The sequence below is a fragment of the Aegilops tauschii genome, chromosome 6 (assembly GCF_002575655.3).
Source record: "Aegilops tauschii subsp. strangulata cultivar AL8/78 chromosome 6, Aet v6.0, whole genome shotgun sequence".
Lineage (NCBI taxonomy): Eukaryota > Viridiplantae > Streptophyta > Magnoliopsida > Poales > Poaceae > Aegilops > Aegilops tauschii.
Window position 1 is genome coordinate 192,189,770 of NC_053040.3, and position 23,288 is coordinate 192,213,057.

Below are 23,288 nucleotides of genomic sequence, written 5' to 3' on the forward strand. Positions count from 1 at the left end.
ACAACTGAAATAAACAAGGCATACTGCAAACAACCAGATATAGCAATTAAAACTAGACATGTTCTCACTACACTACAAAAGGGACTCGAAAAAACAAATCAAGGGTTTCCCCCTGTGAAGAGGCACGGAAAAACAAATCATGGGTTTCCTCACTTGTCACAGATGGGCTCGTTCCCGTGGGAAGAGCATGGACCCTGGATGCGCTCCATGTTGTCGTAGATGGGCTCCTTCCCCTTGGAAGAGCACGGCTGTAGGGTGCCCTCCCTGATGTCGCAGACGGGCGCTTTCCCCTTGGAAGATCATATGGGCTCTTTCCCCTTGGAAGAGCCGGAGAGGGTGCCCTCCTCGCGGTCGCCGTCGATGAGGTCTGACTTGGAAGCTGTGGATCCCAAGCCAGTGTCACAGAACGTGTCCTTCAGAAATGACAAAAGGGGCTTGATGTCGATGTAGGATGGCAAATTGTTGACAGCGAGCCAGAGGATATCAGCGGCGGGGCCATGGATGAGACCGACGGTGGTTGAACCCGAGGGGTTGGGGGTGGGCCACTTAACCTGTGACATAGCCCTCCTTAGGCCGTCACTGTCAATGACCTCGATGTTGTAGCCGGCGGCCGAGACATGCCCGCATACTCTAGCCCGCTGCTTGAGTGCCTGCCGCCAGTAATGGTCGTCAGCTTCCTCGGCGACGTCGGGCAAAGAGACCGCGATACACCTCTTTTGGGCCAGTCGCTCCTCGAGCTCCACGGGAAGTGTAGCCGGGCTTAGGATGCGACGCTCTGAGTGGGGGATGGGGATATGTGGGAAAGGGGGCGTTTGGCAGGTGTCATCTAAGAAACTCAGGGCGGCCTGGGTATGGAGATCGGTGGGTAAGCTGCACAGGCAAACCGACAGATGTTGACAATGGAGGCCTTGCAGCGGCGGCGACGGGGACCTTGATAGGGTTTCGAGCGAGTGAGGGTGTGTGTGTGTGTGCGCGCACGCCCGAGGAGGTTTTGATGTGTGTGTTTGTGTGTGTGTGTGTGGAGGGGGGTGTTTGAGGAAATGATGCGGGTACTGAACATTTTACTACGTGGTAGTCAAACGCGGGAGTGAAATGCCGGGGCTATTGAAAATTTTGATGATAGTGCATCGCACACTGTCCGGAGATAACAACCGTGTGTTATGAAACAGAAAAATCCTCGAGGCGGGCAGATATTTTCTAGGGATGCGGGCGGGATTGGGAACAAGAAACATCACACACGGTCCGAAGATAACAACCGTGTGTTATGAAACAGAAAAACTCTCGAGGCGGGTAGATATTTTATAGGGATGCAGGCGGGATTGGGAACAAGATACATCACACACGGTCCGGAGATAACAACCGTGTGTTATGAAACAGAAAACCCTCGAGGCGGGAAAATATTTTTGAGAGGGGGAGCCTCGTGGAGCCCAATGTACTATGCGGATGTGTGTGTGACAGAGGCACCGGTGTAGCACACGGTTAGTTTGAGTGAACCGTGTCAGTTGCGTCATCTGACGCGTCTAATGTTCATAAATTTGGCGAAAAATGACGTGCGATAGGGTCAGAACATGAACACACTTGCATGTGGACAAAATTTATGTATGAAAAGGGTGGTTTGATTTGCAAATACCAAATGCAACTTCGATGTGGCACCTATCTCGCAAAGCGCACGGTATTGCTTGCCCCACCCCCTCGTGTCGGCACGAAGGGAATCCTAAGCTATGAATGCATGCCCCCTCCCCCAACCGAGGTTCACCTAGCAAAGTGTGAAGTAGCTAGCAGCCCCCCTCCTCCCTCTTGTCGGCACGAAGGGAATCCTAAAATATGAATGCATGCCCCCCTACCGAGGTTCACCTAGCAAAGTGCGAAGTAGCTAGCAGCCCCCCTCCTCCCTCTTGTCGGCACAAAGGGAATCCTAAGCTATGAATGCATGCCCCCCCTACCGAGGTTCACCTAGCAAAGTGCGAAGTAGCTAGCAGCCCCCCTCCCTCGTGTCGGCACGAAGGGAATCCTAAGCTGAATGCATGCCCCCCCAACCAAGGTTCACCCTAGCAAAGTGCGAAGTAGCTAGCAGCCCCCCTCCCCCGTGTCAGCACGAAAGGAATCCTAAGCTATGAATGCATCCCCCCAACCGAGTTTCACCTAGCAAAGTGCGAAGAAGCTAGAAGCCCCCCTCCCTCGTGTCGGCATGAAGGGAATCCTAAGCTATGAATGCATGCCCCCCCCCAACCGAGCTTCACCTAGCAAAGTGCGAAGTAACTAGCAGCCCCCCCTCGTGTTGCCACGAAGGGAATCCTAAGCTATGAATGCATGCCCCCCAACCAAGGTTTACCTAGCAAAGTGTGAAGTAGCAACCCCCCCCCCCACACACACTTTCAGTCGGCGGGCCAGAGAGGCATATCTCACCAAGATGGATCGTAAAACGGACCAAGAATAACCCACCTTGGTCGTACAACCTCTCTCTTGTTGTTAGTCAAAGTGATGGACGTCCATGCGACCCCGGAGATGGGCTAGATCGCCAATAATCACGCAAGTAGCTAGTCCCCGAAGACAACTACTGCATGCGTGTGGCCCAAACATATGTATGGAGAGGTGTGTTTTTGAGTAACAATGAAACAACTTTGATGTGGCACCGTGATTTCAAACTAGAAATCCCCAGACTGAGTGAGGGTTAGGTTGACGATGTATATGTATGTTACACCACATTTCAAGCCAACGACAGGGATTCATGCATGCATGCGTGCGTAGTATATGCACTCAAACTTAAGGTCTGAATCTCACCATGACCTATACTACGATAACACGAACCAAATGAATAATCCGCCATGGTAACCTATCTTGTTGTTGGTCAAGGTGATCATGGATGTCCACGCGGGCCCACGAATATATAGGATTGTCGCCAATAACCAAGCGAGGGAGTGTACCGTTCGAAGGCAACCACTACATGCATATGTATGGAGGTGATGCGTGCATGCATGTTTGAATACCATTTCATAACATTGATGTGGCACGTGCATCAAAAATCATACACTAGCTCCCCACACTGAGCGAGATCGCTTCGTGACGTGTCGTCGTACTAGCCACTTTGACTCGATGGGAGGGATTCATGCGTACATGTAACGCCCACGATGCGGCTATATCTCCCACGTGTCGAGGCACGGCTTAGAGGCATAACCACATGGTGGTTTTGTCGCAAGAAGGGTCATCTTCACACAATCCCATGTAATGAACAAGAATGGGATAAAGAGGGTTGGCTTACAATCGCCACTTCACACAACACTTAAACAAATCATACATCATTCAGAGTACACACATAGTCCGACTACGGACAAAGCCAAAAGAAAAGAAGATAACCCAACTGCAAGATCCCCGATCGTCCCAACTAGGCACCACTACTGATCATTCGGAAAAGAAACATAGTAACGACCAAGGTCCTTGTCGAACTCCCACTTGAGTTTGGTAGTATCACCTGCACTGGTATCATTGGCACCTGCAACTGTTTTGATAGTATCTGTGAGTCACGGGGACTCAGCAATCTCAAAACCTGTGAGATCAAGACTATTTAAGCTTATGGGTAGGATGGGGTAATGAGGTGGAGTTGCAGCAAGCACTAAGCAAATATGGTGGCTCGCATACGCAAATAAGAGCGAGAAGAGAAGCAACGCAACGACCGTGAAGCTAGAAGTGATCAAGAAGTGATCCTGAAACTACTTACGCACAACCATAACACAAGAACCGTGTTCACTTCCCGGACTCCGCCGAAAAGAGACCATCACGGCTACACATGCTGTTGATGCATTTTAATTAAGTCAAGTGTCAAGTTCTCTACAACCGGACATTAACAAATTCCCATCTGCCACATTACCGCGGGCACGGCTTTCGAAAGTTTATACCCTGCAGGGGTGTCCCAACTTAGCCCATCACAAGCTCTCACGATCAACGAAGGATATTCCTTCTCCCGGAAAGACCCGATCAGTCTCGGAATCCCTGTTAGAAGACATTTCGACAACGGTAAAACAAGACCAGCAAGACCACCCGACTGTGCCGACAAATTCTGATAGGAGCTACACATATCTCGTTCTCAAGGCACACCGGATAAGCTAAGCGTAGAAGTACCAACATAACCCAAGTTGCCAAGGGACGGTCCCGCACGGTGCTCTAGTTTTGGACCAACACTCGGAGGAGCACTGGCCCGGGGGTAAAATAAAGATGACCCTTGAGTCTGCAGAACCCAAGGGAAAAAGGCTTAGGTGTCAAATGTTAAAACCAAGGTTTGGCCTTGCTGGAGGAATTTTATTCAAGGCGAAATGTCAAGGGGTTCCCATAACCCCAACCACGTAAGGAATGCAAAATCAAGGAACATAACAACGGTATGACGGAAACTAGGGCGGCAAGAGTGGAACAAAACAACAGGCAAAAGGCCGAGCCTTCCACCCTTTAACAAGTATATAGATGCATTAATTAAATAAGAGATATTGTGATATCCCAACATAATCATGTTCCAACATGGAACAATCTTCAAGTTCACCTGCAACTAACAATGCTATAAGAGGGGCTGAGCAAAAGCGGTAACATAGCCAAGCAACGGTTTGCTAGGAAAGGATGGTTAGAGGCTTGACATGGCAATATGGGAGGCATGATAAACAAGTGGTAGGTAGCGCAAACATAGCGATAGGGCGAACAACTAGCAAGCAAAGATAGAAGTGATATCAAGGGTAATGGTCATCTTGCCTGAAATCCCGCAAAGAAGAAGAACGAGTACAAGAATAAGACAAACGGGCAGAGTCAAACGAATCCTCACAACTCCGGAACAAAACCGAAGCTAACGAGAGAAGCAAACCGGAAAGAAGCAAACAACATAGTAAACAACCATCACATAAACATGGCATGATGCACAATTAAGTATGATGCATGTCTGATTTAATGAGCATGGCATGGCAAAGTGCAACAAACAACACTACAAATTAAGTGGAGCCCAATATGCAACGAGTTGCGAGTTGCATATTGAAGAAACACCACATCAATTATTTAGTTCTCTCTTGATTATGTACCCAACAATATTAAATGTTGTTAAACATGGCAAGAGGTGAAACATATATAAACTATCGATTTAGGCAAGTTTAAATGAGGCCGGAACAACAAACAACAATTCCAGAAAATCTCCATATGCATATTTCATAGTTGGTACTGTTCTGACTAAAAAACCATTTTAATGTTGTTAAACAGGAAAATAAAGTGCACCATGTTAAACTATGCATTTTTCTACCTCATTTACATATAAAGTTTATTAAATTTGGAGCTACGGTTATTTAGTTATGAAATAAATCGTTTTAACATGCTATTTAGCAAAATTAAAGCAAACAACAAGTTAAACATTTTAAACATGGATGAAAGTTGCATATTATGAAACTAGATGAAATTCTAAGCATTTTACATGTTTAAAGTTTTCACATGTGATGCACGGTTCTGGAGTAATTAAATGCATGAAGTGCAAGGGGTTTTTTGTAAAACTGGCAGCCTCTAGATAATGTCTAAATTCGCAGCAGGGAAAAAAACACGTCAGGCCGAAACTAGCTGGCCCAAGAATGCACAGGGTGAGGGCGCTGGATCTGATGCTCACCAGGCCTCATGGGCCGGCTCGGTGGGGAGGAGGTGGGCAGGCCGCGAAGGGGCGCGCTGGGCCTTGGCGCGGAGGAGGCCGACCCGCCGGTGCTCAGGTGTCGTGGATCCATGTGGTCAACGCCGCTGGGACAAGCGGGCGTCCTCTGCTCGACAGGGAGCAGAGCAGTGACGACAGGGACTTGGCGCGGCAAGGAGGGGAGCTGGGCGTGAGCGAGGCTGGCGAGGCGGCGGCGGGAGGGATGGATCCACAGCGGATCGGGTCGGAGACGGTCGGTCCTCGCCGGAGGCGGGCGGCTGCTGCTTGGGGCTCCTTTGACGCCATGGTTGGGTCTGCGGCATCCTCTTGGGGTTCTTGAAGGGGAGAGAGAGGTGAGGAAGTCGAGGGAAAAGAGAGGCCATGGGAGAAGAGAGAAAGGGAAGGAGAGGGACTTGACCAGCAGGACGTGAAGGACGAGGTCGCCCGAGGCGGGCACGCGCGGCGGAGCTACTGGTCCTGTGGTGCTGCGAAGAAGATGGAGGGCGACGGGGTTGAGGTAGAGGAGGCGGGCGAGCTCTGCTGGTCTGCTCATGGACGAGCTCCGGCTCCTGGTTCGAGAGGGGGCGCGGGAAATCGGGCGCCGTGGTGCTCTGCTCCCCTGCGAGCTCAAGCGAGGCAAAGGGGATCCACGGGCGCGAGGAGAAGCAGAGGAGGCCGAGGCGGGGAACGACGAGGTGGTGGCTGCTCCTGGGATTGAGCGAGGACGAGGGAAGCAGAGGAGACCGCGGTGCCTTCGGGATTGGGTGGAGGAGGAAACCAAGGAGAAGGGGAACTGGGAGGATCCCGAGGTGAGATTTCAGTGTGGCGGCGGCGGCGCTGCGATGGGATGGGACAGCTCCCTAGGTTTTTCAGTTTGGACTGCTATATACTCCCTCCGTCCGGGAAAAGTTGTCCCTGATGACATTTTGCGAAAATCACCTCCCCTTTCTTCCGACAAACTACACAGCCCTCCATCCGTCTGCTTCTCTGCTCCGTCGCCTCGCCACGCGCCGGCCGCCTGCTCCGTCGCCTCGCCACGCGCCGGCCACCTGATCCGTCGCCTCGCCGCATGACGACCGCCTTCTCCCCCTCGTCTCGCCGCTTCTATGCGTCCGCACTAGGAGATCAAGAGGGAAGGGATCCCCTTTTCTGTAAAGCTCGTGCCTTGCCGGCTGCGTCGGCGGCGCTCGATGACCCGCTCCTCGTCCTCGAGCTCCTCGTCCTCGAGCACCCCCTCTAGACCTCGAGCTCTGGCGGCGGCGCTCGATGGCCCGCTCCTCGTCCTCGAGCACCTCCTCCAGACCTCGAGCTCCGGCAGCGGTGGCATGGGAAAGATGACCAGGGCATGGGGAAGACGAAGACTTGCTCCAGCAGCTCGTCTTGCTCCTCGAGCTGGTGGGCTTATGATGGAGGACTTGCACTCTTGGCTCCACCAGCGCCGCCGCAGCCGCTTCTGCTCCCCACTCGCCCACAGCGCAGGTCTGTCTTCTGAATTTACAGGTGATGTCTGTCTGTTGAAGCAAGCAGGTGAGCTGATTTTTAGCAGCGATTGGTTTGTGCAGAGATTGGAGGAGGAATGGAGTATTGCAGAGGAATGGATGCTGCTTCTTTTGGTGCAGGTGAGCCATGTATTGGGAGTACGAGTACAGTACTGACAAAATTCAGTTAGCCATGGAGATGGAGTACAGTAGATGAACATACAGTGTAGATTCAGTTAGCCTTGCACTTTGCATGCTTCCAGTATTGATGAACATACAATAGATAAACATACAGTATAAATTCAGTATAAACAGTATTGGTGATAATTGAGTTCAGTTGGTGACAAAGTCACTACTTTGTGTACACATTGACTGAATTTAACTTGGAGTACAGTCACTACATTGCTTCTCTGCTTACAAAATTCAGATTTAATTTTACTATCAAAAGAAAAGAAGTGGAGATTAAATGCACAAGCACTTCAATTGTGTGCTCAATAAAATTACCAAATTCAGTAAAATTCAGTCTATGAATTCAGTTTACTGTGTGCTCAATTGTGTGCATCGCTGGGACAGTTTACTGTTCATGAATTGGAGTAGATCTCTGCTTTCATGTTTTAGGTAGCATCATCCATGGATGCATTCACTATTTCAATCAACTCCTCTAGATTGGGTTCAGTACAAAATTCAGTTAACTCCTATAGAAAAGAGAGATTCCAACTTAATCAATTTAATTCAGTAGAATTTTTTCCACCTAGTCCCCCTGTTTCCAGGTCAAAATTGAATGTTGACAGTAGTAGTAAGAGTACAAGAAGAATAATTCCAAATAAACACAAATAAAATTAGTCAAAAGTGAATATACAAAAATTTAGTCACAAGTTTGCTTTAGTATATGCAATTCGTAATGTTAACTAATTCAAATAAGCTAAGATCAATACCAGAACATGCCAATTATTGATGGTTATTTTTGTTTTCCTCTCTGTAGGAGTAGATTTGCTCCTGATCTTTATTCTACAGGAGAAACTTCTTGTTAGTCCTTGTAGTATCCCTGTTGACATTATTCCAAATAAATTCAAATAAAATAAAAATTCAGTCACTAGTGATGGATTTTGCTCAGTAAAATTACCAAGTTCAGTAAACTCAGTCGAAAATTGACAGCAAACTGTTAAGACATCCACATTTTGTTATTTTGGTTAACTGAAAACAAAAGCTCTGTGATGCAGGTTTGCATGTGAAGACCTTCACCCTGCGCTCATCATGTAAGCCACTTTGTAATCTTATTGTGCTGTCTTTTCTCTGTCTTTCTGTCCGGAAGGATTTGGGAATGTTTTCAGAGATGTTTTCCTTCTCTCATTTTAGACCATGATCATTTTAATGCTACATTTCAGAAACAAGGAAATTTAGTTGATGAAAGCACATTCCATGAACATCAAGGAAATTTTAGTAAACTGCAGTAGGATTTTCCAAGTTAGTGCTTGCAAAATTTGTCACTGTCAACTGAAACATGAGTGTATGTTTTCATTTTCCAAGCTAGTGCTTGCAAAATTTGCAAGCATTGTTATTTTATTTTATTTCTTTGTACAATATGGCAGTAGAGACCATGGCAGTAGAGACCATAACAGTAGTGACCATGACAGTATTGAACATGTACTCCCCTGAATTTTTTATGCTCCTACTCCACTTTATGAGTTTTTTAAACTGCCAAATGACAATTTACTGAAGATGCAGAGAAGATGCTAGTACTATCTCTCACAAGTTAACTTAATCTTGGAAAGTTCACTTTATGTGCTCACATTCGATCGTGTGTAATAGTTCTACGAAGGTAATCTTGTAGAGAATAGGCTTAACAACCCTGCTTTTATACATGGTTTATTTTTATGCTCAATAGACCAGCAACATGACTCTACTTCTGTATGTTGTGTAATTAATTAACCCAGAGTAAGAATCTTGGGAAGTTGGAAGGCCTATCTGCATGAAGAAAAACTACAAGTGAATGCCCACCATTTTGAAAGCTTTTCCACCTGTGGGTGCTCTGACAGCTCAAAAAAAAGTGATGACATATTAAATTGCTGAATAATGTTCTTTTATCTTGAGGAAATTGACAGCAACAGTAGATCAGAAATTGCTTCTACTCTAGGCGAGGTTCAGAAATTATCCAAAGATTCAGTTAACTTTTGTTAACATTCAGTTAACTGATGAACTTTGGACATTGAGGGACACATTCAGTTAACTTCTGTGTTAACTGAATCTTTTTTGCAACATTTCTGCAGAGTACTCTCACCGGCAGCGTGATCAATCGTGTTTGAAATTAATGAACAAGTGCAAGGATCAGAAAATTGGAGCTTCTTCTCACCGGCAGCATGATCAATTGTGTTTGAAATTAATGAATAGGTGCAAGGATCAGAAATTGGAGCTTCTTCTCACCGGCAGCGTGATCAATTGTGTTTGAAATTAATGAACAAGTGCAAGGATCAGAAAATTGGAGCTTCTTCTCACCGGCAGCATGATCAATTGTGTTTGAAATTAATGAACAGGTGCAAGGATCAGAAATTGGAGCTTCTTCTCAGCGGCAGCAACACAAGTAGGGTAGCTCCGGGCAGCAGCACGAGCTGGTCCGCCTGGGAGGAGCAGCAACTTGTAGACGAGCAGCAGGTCGAGGAGAGGAGTGGGGGAGATGACAGGGGCCTCGAGGTTGAGGATGAGCTTCAATTCCAGGCCCGCCGGGAGCTCTAGGTCCAGGCGCTCGAGACCCAGGCGCGCGCAGGTCCTGGCGGCGCCGCAGGCCCTGGCTGGCGGGAGGGGATAGCGGCGCAGCCCTGGGCGGCGGAAGGGGTGACGGCGGGAGAGGATGGCGGCGGTGCAGCGCGATTCAGCCGTGGAGCCGCCGCCCGTCGAGGTGGTCGCCGCGGAGGAGCAGGTGGACGGCGCAGCTCGCCTCGGGCGGTGTTGGTTCACAGTGGTGGTGCAGCTCACCTCGGGTGGCGTAGGTGGGCATGGGCGGCGGTGGTTCACAGCGGCGGCGCAGGTCGTGCCCGTCGTCACGCGCTCGGCCCTACGACGGGTGCCGACGGTGGCTTGGGCGGCGGACGGAGAAAGGAGGAAGAAGCAACCGGGGGCTGATTAGCAAGAGATTTGAAGATGAAAGATTTTTTTTTGCAAATTTGAAAATGAACTAAGCGCTGGACAACTTTTCCCGGATGGAGGGAGTATATATCAGAGGATTTGGGTAGGGGCTATTTGGACCCTCTGATCGTAACCGGACGGTCGAGAATAAATAGCTTAGAGGAGTCCAACAAAGAACCGAAGATATTTTAGGGATGTTAGGGGATGATCTGAATGCAACGGTGATGGCTGAGCAGTTCGGGTTCGGGGCAGTTTCGGACACGCACGCAAAGGGGGTTAGGCGGTCACGGTCAAGAGGGAAGCGAAAACCCGATGGGACTTGGAACGGTCAACGACGACAAGAAGGAACACGACAACTACGAACGGATGCAAGCTTTATGAAAACATGCAGATGCAATGCGCATGATGCTATGAGATGAGATGCAACAAACAAATAAATACACACAACGATAACGAAAAACTTGGAAGGCATCTGGAGCGCCAGTCTCGGGGCGTTACAGTACACATGCATGTGTGTGTGCTCAAACTGTATCATGCATGTCATCCCAGAGCATGACCTATATACTGTATTACAAGAAAAATAATAATCCCCTCTTAAGTCAAATTAACCTCTCTTGTTTTCAGGAAAAAAGTAGTGATGGACCAAGTGGGCCCACAGATGGAAAGCATCGATATCGCTGATAACCGCTTAAGTGGGTGCGAGAGGACAACCACCACCGCTTTGCATGTGGGCCAAACATATATATGTTGAATACACAAAATGCATAACTTTGCTGTGCCACATGCCTCAAAAACTGTAAACCATGCACCCACACAGAGCGAGGTTCGTGAAGCGTACTACATATGATGGTCCCCTTCTCCCCTCTTCACCGCATGCTATATGCTCCTGCCGTAATATGTACAACCCAAAAGAATCCTCATCGATGGTGAAATTAATTAACCTCTCCCAATGTAGGTCAAAGTGATGCATGCATGCATCGACGATGGCCTCGTGGGCCCACAGATGGAAGCGTCACACATGAGTGTCCTAGCTAGGATAACCACCGCGTGCATGCATGTGGCCCAAAGAGGTGTTGTGTTATGTTTGAATAGCCAATTTCACAATTTTGACGTGGCACGTGCCTCGGAAACCAAAAAGTCTCGACACTGAGTGAGGTGTACTTGTTCACGGACGCGTACGTATAGTATATATGCTAGTCCCCTCCCACCTCTTCGACGCATACTATATACCACCATAACACAAACAAAAAAGATTCTACCTTGCTGGTCAAATTAACCTCACTGCCGGATGTTCGTCAAAGTGATGGACGACGACCTCGCTGGCCCACAGAAAGCGTCACACGCGAGTATCGAGTGTCGTGTAGGACAACCATCGACTGCATGTGGCCAAAACATGTATGTATGAATGGGTTGTGTAATGTTTTAAATAACTATTTCACGAGTCTGATGTGGCACCGGCCTGCCTAACAAAACGACCAACCCACACGGTTGCTCACAACTCGTAGTGTACTGTGAGCTACCCGCCACCCCCAGATGCACACACCTACACACACACCGCGAATCCACCGCAACTATGATGCATGTTAAATTAATTATCCCGCGATGAACATATGTTACCAAAGGAGGGACGTTTTAATTTCGAAAAAATCATGGAGATCATTAAGATGTTTTACTACATTAATCGATTGATTTTCTACGGGTATAATGTGCAAAAATCAAATTTGAGCTACATGCACATGTGACAGTGTACCTAAATGGATTGCAAAAAGACATGTGTCTCACTGGGTGCATCTTTACTCCCCGTGCAACAAATTTCAAACATTGAGAATCTTGATTTTTAAATTCTAGTACATCCAAAACTTATTTGAAGTTCATGAAACTTATCGTGTTGTCATATGGACACCAATACAAAGTGGCATTGTACTTTTTTGTCAAATTTGAGACCAGTTTTGATGCAATCTTTATCTAATTACAAACATGAAGTTATTAATAATTGGGAACCAATATCCCAAACGGATTATTTATTCGAACCGTGAGCATTAGACCAACAATGGATACGTGCCATGCATCGGTTAAGCAATAAAGATGCAGCATTAATCATCCAAATAGAAAAATAATATACGTGCCGCCGCGCGACCCGTGTGCCGTGCGAGCAGGCATGAGTTGACAGGACGCATGCGAGCAGTCCGTCGCGCAGGTAGACGGGGAGGCGTGTGTGCAGGTGTGCGAATTGACGGAGGCATGCTCGCTGCGCGGTGTCATCGGGAGGTGTGCGATTAGCTGTGTGAAACTTTGGTAGGCATGCCAGCAGTCTGGTGCGCAGGCTTACTGGGAGGCGAGCCATCGGTTTGGCCGCCACCCGCCTCTCTCCCACAACTCCCATAACTCCATATTAATGGTGCGCCCGAGCGGCCGCACCCCCCATCCTCGCCACACACACACACACACAATCCTCTCTCTCCGCTTGCATCCTCGACGCCGCTCTCAGTCCTCAAAGCCGTTAGTGTATGAGGATGCCGCCAAAGCGCCCCATCGGAGGGAGTGGCGACGCCGGGTAGGGGTGGGCAGAAAAACCGAGAACCGAAGACCGAAGCTGGAAAAACCAGGACCGAAGCTGAAACGCCTGAGGACCGAAACTGCAGTTGTTTAATCGGTTTGCAAAAATTAGAAACCGAAACTACTTCGATGCGTTCGGTCATTAGACAAGGTTGACCGAATTCACTGAACTGACCGAATATTGTACACATCCCGTCACAATGAAGCCCAGTAGCCCATCCATACGAAGCTATTCCAGCTTTTTTCTTAATCGAAACAACACAGTCCTGTACCGCACCTTATCCCCAAACGAGCTCCAGGCTTCACCCACGCATATCCAGCGTCGCCGCCTCCAGTTGCCCGCCTCGAACAGTCCCAGCGGCAGCTGGTTGTTCCGATGGCTCATGGCTTTGACTCGGCGTGGCGGCAACGCCCGTACTCCCACGCGACGGCGGCCGAAGACGCACATGGATCCCACTCGACGGCGGCGGCAACACCATGGATCCAACTCGATGGCGGCCGACGAAGTCATGGCTCGCATGTGGCAGCGAGCCAACCACCATCACTCCTTCGCAGTCGGCGGATGTACCGAGGATTCCCAACACAATATTTGCTGCTTGTTTGTTGTTTCTTTTGACTCCCGATTTCATTTTCCTTTTTGAGGAATTGAATCCCGATTTCTTGATCCATAATGAACATCTCGGTGCTCTTCGGTTGTAACCCCAGGATCGAACCAAATTATCGGTCCACCGAAGTCTCAGTCATGGATTTGTGGCTGGACCGAATGGTCAGTAAATTTAGGAAACCGAATTTTAAGATAACCCGAAGCACCAAACCGAACGGTTCGGTCTAACCGAATGCCCAGCCCTAACGCCGGGGCTACTAAAGCACCGGAGCACGTTGTGGAGATGGAGACAGATGCTGCCGTCACCGCCTGCGAGTTATCGTTGCACCCTGACGTCGTCGACGGCGTGGAGCTTCCACAGCCGGAGGCGGAGTTCCACACCGATTCTGGTGACGACCCCAGCGACGACTCCGACGACCACTCCGGCGATGACTCCATTGACGACGGACAGCTGGTTAGTCATCTATACCCATTTATGTGTCAAATAGATCATAGGGTTTCTCTGGTTACTCCTGCCTCCCCCTTTTATGTTCTCCCAATCCATGAATTCTGAGTAAGTTTCGTTAGATCCGTGTAGTGTATTGATTGTTTGAATGGTACAAGTGATAAGTGATTAGTTGTTTCATCTATGCAAATGATTTCTGCTAGTAATCCGACTAGGGTTAGTGTTCGTGCTAATAATTCCTACCAGGACTTGAAAATTGATTTTGAATGACCTACCTATGTTTATGCCATTATTTTCTTCAAGATTGGTCTTTACATAGAAGACTGTGCTTAAAACTCAAACCATAATCTCTGGATATGTATAAATAAATAGCCATAAATTCCTAATCCTATTCACGGCATGTAATCATTGATTTGATGCCAAATTTGTTTTACTATTTGTATAGGTGCTGTCTGATGATGTGGACAGCGAGGATGAAGATGGCCAGAGGAGATACAAGAGGCAAATCCAGAGGGAGCTTTATGCGGGAATGCATAACACGCGTATTAGGACCTGGAACGACGTCTATCGATGCCCATTTTGCAACCACAAGCTTCATGACACGTATATAAGTGTTCTGGCGCAAGCAAGAGGACGGGCCATTGGTTCCTTCAAGCAGAAGTATTCTCGCAGGGTGGCGCACGACGCATACGCCGAGTACCTGGAGAAGCTTTAGGATCGTGCCGGCATGTGAGATGAGACGTTGGATGGATCGAACTATGTACGCTTGAGTATGCTTAATGACGGTTGAACTATGTTCTTATGGTTGTACTATGCTTATGTACGTGTACGCTTATTATCTATGTCTGAGTATGTTTAATCTATATTTACTTATGTCTAACCGCGGGATATGGATGCAACGAGTTCGGTTGATGGAATCTACCTCTGTCTTGGTTTATTGGTCCCCTTTGTAATTTGTGTTAAATTTTGACCAAAGGTTTAACTGACAAAATGTTAGTTCAGGTCAGCAAAAATTATATCATTGGATGGGTATTTGAGCATAGTGTTCAATGATATAATTTTTAGTGACATGCATAAACATTTCTTAGTTAAATATTTGGTCAAAATTTGGTAAAAATTACAAAAGGGGACCAATAAACCAGGAAGTATGTCAATAACACGGTTCCCAAAATTGGAACCGTGTGCAATGACTTTCATTTTGCCTGTTGTGTCAATCACACACGGTTCGCTCTAGCAAACTGTCGCCTCCAAAATTCTTTGTGGGACAGAAAACCTTCACCACCCAATCCAAAAAAAGAAAACCCTCACCATCCCCTCGTCACAAAAAGCCTAACCCCGCCCGCCACCCCCTCCGGTCCCCATTCACACCTGCACAAGCTCCTCCACGTCTATGCCATGGCACGACCTATCGCAGTGGTAAACACTTAGCTCGACGCCTGCCGCCACTGCCAGGCTACCGGCAAAGCCCACCACATTTGGCCCCTTCTGCTTGCCGCCGCATATCGCCATCGACTTTCTCGACGCTACTCGTGGTCGACCCAGCTCCGCTTGGTTGGGGAATCTACCATACTAAAGTTTCTTTCTCATGGACGACAAGGTAACTAATTTAATGAGATATTATCTCATCTCTTATCCCAGTTCATCTGCCTCCTTTAATCACCAGGCGGAAATAGCCGTGAATTCATTTTTATTCGAGCTGATTTGAGGGTTTTCTTTCATTCATAGAATGTACAGTGCGCCGACACATCAGGACTTTGTGACCTCCTCCAGAGATTCCATCTCATCATACCGATCACTTGAGGACGCACGCGATATGTTCAATCTCACCCTAAATCGATTGGCATGGCCTACTTTCCTGAACATATTCTAAATATTGCTACATTTGGATAAAAGGTGCCACATGCACCATATACGTCAAAGGGGATTTCCCCCCTCTTCTTTCTATATCAGGCAAATTAATGATGTATTGTTCTTTCGATTACTCTCATATTTCTATGACATCATGTTTACCCTATCTGTTTAATTATAGATTTTTGTCCTTCGATTTCAACTGTTGTACAGTTCTTTCAATTTGGGCCCATATTTGCATGTTACCATATCTTCTTTAACAATCCTACCATTTTCTGCAGCGCATCCCTTGCTATGCAATAGATGATGTAGTGCACAATCTTTCCCTTTACAAAGATCAAGACTGCACGGATGTCATACTGCACACAAACCATTGATTTATAATCGTTGCTACTTTAAGACTTGATGAACGTGGTGACTCCTATTTTGGCACTGGCTTTTGGAAAGAAATTTCGAAGTTTTATGTACTGAAAGCTGGCACTAAAATTGCACGGCACATAAAAGGGCTTGGTCATGAGATATATGCTAACTTTCCCAACAAAATCGGCCGTCCAGACTTTGTTCGAAGTAATTTTTCTTTTCAACTATCTGCATGTTGACTTACCCAGCAATGTCTCATGAATTGTGTAGTATGTAAGCAACCAATTGTTATTCCCTTTTCTTACTATATTCCCACCTAATAACTTCTAGTTACCAATACAATTTTATATTGCCCTGTTTTAACTAAATATTCCCTATACTCCCATTTCTACTAGAAAGCGCCGCTGACAAGGAGACTCCGGAGGTGGAGAACGGAGCTGCCAACGGCCCGCACTTCGCCTCGCTCCCACGCCGCGCGTCGCTAAGTTAAGAAACTGCCATCTCCCCTTAATGACGCGCCCGCTCTTATTCTACCACGACTGAAGCACCTCGAGCTCGTCGCCGTCTGCCTCTCAAACAGTGACATGGAGCGCCTGCTCCGTGGCTGTACTGCACTCGAGTACCTTCATCTTCAGGCGATCAATGGGTTGAGTACCTTCCAGATCACCTCCATGACTCTATGGACTATTTATGTGTGTTGCTGGTGCGACAGGAAGACATCACAAGATGTGTACCACGGTATGGTCATTGAGGACACACCTACACTGGAGAGATTACTTGTAGTTGATCAAGAAGGTCCAACAAGAATCAATGTCATTTCTGCGCCGAAATTGACAGTGGTGGGCTACTCGTCTGACAAATACTTCGAACTTGTTATTGGATCCACACCCGTTCAGGTACAATAGCCGCCCTCCACCTCTCCTTCTACAGATTAACATTATTTCTAATTTTGAAGATGTTTGTTCGTCTGTCATTCAGAAAATGATTCCGACAAGCTTGACCCCGAAACTGCACACAGTGAAGGTCTTAGCACTAGAATCTATCGGCCCCAACCTGGAGCAAGTTGTCAGTTTCCTGAGATGCTTTCCGTGCCTGGAGAAGCTATATATCGAGGTCATGTTCCTTTCCTATTAAATGTTAACCATAAGGGAGTTCAATTTGTGACACCTTTTTCCAAGATTACAATGACAATGTACTACGATTTCCGAAGGATTCTTTTGGAGGATTTCAGTACATACATGTTCCACCCCCCATATTGGTTGCTTGTTCCATATGGTTACAATCAATAAGCATTTCTCCTTTGGATTCATCTGTACTAGTTTTCTTAGGGAACTTTTCATCCACTCCAACCTCTTGTGAAGAAGGCTACATTTTTCTAGAATGTAATCAAATGCCCATGTTAATCATGTCAGATCAAAGATGGCATGTTAGTGCATTTTACAAATCCTGCAAACCAAATAGGCCTGTAGTAATGTTCAAAACTGCATGTAGGCACTAACACGTTTTCTTCTTTTGCAGATAAGATTAGGCCCAGTGGTGGATAATGTGATACGATATAACAATCACGTCGGATGCCTAGATCTGCATCTCTCAGAAATTACTTTGAACTCCTACCGAGGGACCTTACTGGAGATTATATTCGCCAGGTTCTTTGTTCTCAGAGCAAGGGTGCTGAAGAAAATGATGTTTGCCCTACATTTATTTCACAAAAATGAATGGTTTGTTGATCAGTGCCGGCACCTGCGGCAGAATGGAATAGGCTCCAAAAATGCTAAATTTCATTTTGGAACTTCAGATGACAGAGTAATCGGAAGTCATCGTGTCAACCCCATACATGACTTCTCAGTGGCTGACCCCTTTGCAAAAATTGTGAGGTTTCGAAACCAGACTTAGAAGTGGTAATATTAGTTTGAACCTCTCTGATATCGATGTTCAGCGAATCAGCGCGAGCGTTTGCAGCTGATGAGCTGAATTTAATTTCTAATATCAGTTTGAACCTTGTAATCTTCGAATTTGAGCCATATAACTCTGGAATTTGAACCTTGTAATATTTCGAGCTTTTGTGGTACAATCGTTGAAATGGCATCGTATGAGACTCGTATATTGGTAGCACTATTTGACCTTAATATGCAATGGTCTTAGATTTTATTAACCATTCTCGAATCTGTTTACCTTGTCGATCTCACAGCATACGATCAGTATAGCTAACTCGACTGCGATCTTCGACATTATTGCACATAGTTGGTTTCTTCCAATGTGTGCCCTGTAGAGCGTAGAATTAATTATCGCACTCGAGTGTCCATCATCACCCTTCTGTGTTACTTTGACCTTATCACCCACGGGTAAACTTATGACCGAAGTCATTCCACACACTTCGCTTTTACAAAGCTTTTTGCCAATAAACTCCCACGATTTGTCCCTCTTTTAGCTAACACGTGTCCAAACTAGCCGGGCGGGAACCTTGTGCGGTAGTGCGGGAACAGGCTCACCGACGATACATTTGGCGCCTCTTCGAGCCCACGCGTCACTACTAGGGAAAAGCCTAGCAGCAGCGCGAGTTCTAGGTATATCAGTAGCGCGGGGACCGGCGCTACTAATAAGGCGCTATAGCTAACCCGTAGCAGCAGCGCGTGCACGCCCGCGCTACTGCTATACAAGTGTAGCAGCAGTGTGTTGCGTGGAAGCTCGCTACTGCTAATAGCTCTAGCGCGCTTTGGGTGGACGCGCTACTGCTACTGTCATGCTGCTGCTAACTTTTCTCCACTCACTACTGCTAATTTTAGTAGTTTTTTTATTTTTTTCTGCATATTTGTTTTGTATTTGAACAGGCTTTATACAAGAATCTTTAGCAGATACAAATGTCATCATGATACACATACAAATGGCTGCGAGACCACAAATGTAATCATAACATATACATACAAATAGTCTCATCATAATCATCATTCAACACAAAGTGGTATCTCGTCATCATCTCAAAAATAGCAATACATGCAAGTCTCGAATACTTGGAACTACAATGTCATCCATCTAAACAGTGGTATACGCGAGAAGAGCTATCACTATGAGTGAGAGCGAAACTATGCAGTACATGAGGCGGCGGTTACGAGTCCTCTCTCGCGCTAGCGTGAACCTCAAGTAACTAGCTTCTCCTTCTTGTCTGCTTTTGAAGCCTTTATGGCTGGCGCCCGAGACCCCATTCACTTGCGCCTGACACTCAGGCCACTCGTTGTACACCCCCAGAACCTTCTCTTTGTACACAACATAGCACTGCCATCTCGCCATCAAGAAACTAGGTACCTGTTAGAGATGCATCTTCATCAAGAGGATGCACAATCATATGCAACAAAATATACTAGAGCAACACGAAAAAGAAAGGGTTAGCAACTAGATGCAACATACAGTACGCAAACTAATTAACTAGAGGTACGCAGGTCATCGTACCCAAACTAACAATGTAGCGTTATGCAAGTTCGGCAGGGTCCGTGGACATCACAAAGTTTCATCGCTACAGAAAGTATACAAGTTCAACCGACACATATCATCATCATCGGCATCGTAAATCACTAGAAGTTCCATCCTTCCATACCATCGAGGATGGACCCTAGCTTCTTGAACGGCGTGAGGTCTTGATGTTGCATGCCTATGCGAGTTCGGACGTCAGCTCACGATATAGGGCCGTGGTGGAACATCCCCTTCTCATCGACGACTTCTTTCATGATGATTGTCACAATGTCCCTTTGGATGCGAAAGAAGTCATCTCTAAGTTTATAATCCGCTTCTCCATGAGATTCTACCCACTTGTGGATATGATCATCATTTCTGCTTGTCATGCGAAGCTTTTGGTGATCCGTGCTGAACTCAATCATGAGATGGAGGATGTAGAATCCATCTTTCTTGCTTGGTTTTGGGACATGGATGCAGCAGAAGTTAGTTTTATGCGCGAAACCCGTCTTCTTGTTCCTTTGTTTCCTGATCTGCATGTGGCCACCTCTAATGCTAAAGCCTTGGGGAGCATCATCTAGAATATTCATTATGTGGGTGTAGTCCTTCTTCTTGTAGTCTCTGGAAGGGTCGAAATACACGGCGTGGGAGACTCGCGAGTAAAGAACGATAAGGACGGCGCGCCCATTGCTGCGGGGAAAAGATACCTCAAATTATTCTCCATATGAGTGAGAAGGAATGATTGAAATGTACGAAAGGGTTGTCCGGAACTGACTTACTTTGGATGATAAGGCAGGACGACAATTTCCTGGTCCATATTCTGTACCATGAAGTTTTGGAGGTAGTCCCAAGCAGTTTCATGCTCAAAGTCACCGAGACTCAAGAAAGACTCGTGCATGTAGTACGCATCTGCCACACAGATTTGCGAGACTTCTTCTCTCTTCATGACGGAGCTCATATGTAGTGCAAAAAGGCGGACGATTGTAAAATCGAGCCGCCTTGTTAGAAACATCTCAAAGATATGGTCAAACCGCAGGAAGAACACCTCCGCGGGCCGTGTGTCGACGTAGAACTTCCCGTCAGGCACACGAGCCGCGTATGTCGGATATCCTGGATCCTTCGAGGCTAGTAGGCTTTTCCTAGTCGACAACACATGGTCATGCAGTCTTCTGAGATCCGCTGATAGTGCCTGCAGCGGTTTCAGCGGTAGCATCGGCTCGCCCGTGAGATGGAACATGGCCGCACCTTTCAGGGTACACGCTCTTCAGAATTCATCGTCTGGCTGCTATGTGCTCTGGCTTGTTTGGACGCAGCTTCCCTGATGTCTTCCTGTCCTTTTTCTTGGGCACACCTTCCAGACCCTTCCTTAACCCCTGCCATAGTGTTCCCGGGCTAAACACTGTACGACACCCGGCTAGTTGAGGCGGCATCTTCAGGCGCGTCCTGTGAGGATTTCATGAAGAGAGACTTTTTGCAATCCCTGCTACGACCTTCCTGCCTGGGCAGATCATGTTGGAAATATGCCCTAGAGGCAATAATAAAATGGTTATTATTGTATTTCCTTGTTCATGCTATAATTGTATTAACTGGAAACCTTAATACATGTGTGAATACATAGACCACAACATGTCCCTAGTAAGCCTCAAGTTGACTAGCTCGTTAATCAATAGATGGTTATGGTTTCCTGACCATGGACATTGGATGTCATTGATAACGGGATCACATCATTAGGAGAATGATGTGATGGAAAAGACCCAATCCTAAGCATAGCACAGGACCGTGTAGTTCGTTTGCTAAGAGCTTTTCTAATGTCAAGTATCATTTCCTTAGACCATGAGATTGTGCAACTCCCGGATACCGTAGGAATGCTTCGGGTGTACCAAACGTCACGACGTAACTGGGTGGCTATAAAGGTACACTACAGGTATCTCCGAAAGTGTCTGTTGGGTTGGTACGAATCGAGACTGGGATTTGTCACTCCGTATGACGGAGAGGTATCTCTGGGCCCACTCAGTAATGCATCATCATAATGAGCTCAATGTGACTAAGTAGTTAGTCATGGGATCATGCATTACGGAACGAGTAAAGTGACTTGCCGGTAACGAGATTGAATGAGGTATTGGGATACCGGCGATCGAATCTCGGGCAAGTAACATACCGATTGACAAAGGGAATTGTATACGGGATTGATTGAATCCCCAACATCGTGGTTCATCCGATGAGATCATCGTGGAACATGTGGGAGCCAACATGGGTATCCAGATCCCGCTGTTGGTTATTGGCCGGAGAACGTCTCGGTCATGTCTGCATGGTTCCCGAACCCGTAGGGTCTACACACTTAAGGTTCGATGACGCTAGGGTTATAGGGAATAGATATACGTGGTTACCGAATGTTGTTCGGAGTCCCGGATGAGATCCCGGACGTCACGAGGAGTTCCGGAATGGTCCGGAGGTAAAGAATAATATATAGGAAGTGAGGTTTTGGCCACCGGAAGAGTTTCGGGCGTCACCGGTAATGTACCGGGACCACCGGAGGGTTCCGGGGGTCCACCGGGAGGGGCCACCAACCCCGGAGGCCTGCGTGGGCCAAGTGTGGGAAGGGACCAGCCCCTGAGTGGGCTGGTGCGCCTCCCACTAGGGCCCAAGGCGCAGCTTGGAGGGGAAAGGGGGAAACCCTAGGCGCAGATGGGCCTAAGGCCCACCCTAGGGCGCGCCCCCCTCTCTCCCCCTCTTGGCCGCCCCTCCATCCCATCTAGGGCTGCCGCCCCCCTAGGGGTGGGAACCCTAGAGGGGGCGCACCCTCCTCCCCTCCTCCCATAAATAGTGGGGGTTTTGGGGCTGCAGAAGACATGAGTCTCCCTCTCTCTTGGCGCAGCCCTACCCCTCTCCCTCCTCGTCTCTCGCAGTGCTTGGCGAAGCCCTGCTAGAGTGCCACGCTCCTCCATCACCACCATGCCGTTGTGCTGCTACTAGACGGAGTCTTCCCCAACCTCTCCCTCTCTCCTTGCTGGATCAACACACGGGAGACGTCACCGGGCTGCATGTGTGTTGAACGCGGAGGCACCGTTGTTCGGTGCTTAGATCGGATTCGGCCGCGATCTGAATCGCTTCGTGTACGACTCCACCAACCGCGTTCTTGCAACGCTTCCGCATCGCGATCTTCAAGGGTATGAAGATGCACTCCCTCTCTCTCATTGCTAGATTGATCTTGGTGACACGTAGGAAAATTTTGAATTTCTGCTACGTTCCCCAACAAATCATCCGTATCCTCATTAGCATGTTGATAGCCCGTTTCGTCATATGGTTGACTCATCATATCTAAGTCACAGTCATATGCATTTGTATTGAGGAAATCCAATGGGTCGACCTCCGTCTCATCATCCATTCTCTGTTCTACAGGACCGATTACATCGGCCAGTACTATTGCACCCCCTTCATCACGTCGTCCGCCGCTCTCACCCGGCACTACAGGAGCTGGTAATTGCGTAGGCAAGGTGGTGGTCTCCGCACATGCTTGTTGATGTGTGGTTATTGGTGTGCTCTCGGCCGGCTCCAGACGAATAAGGTTCTTTGGCCATAGCAGCACCCAGCCCTTGCAGCTTCCAATCCGCGGCAGGGTCTCGTCGCGCCCTCCCACAAGCTGTAATGGAGGAGGCAAATCCTCGTGCCCCGATTTCACACTGGACAAGTTAACCCTGAAGTGCCCAACGAGGATCGACTGGTTGTGGAACGTGGGTTGTAAGGGTTTCATTATCATCCCCTTTTCCACGTCCACCTTCTGGCCTTTGATCAAGT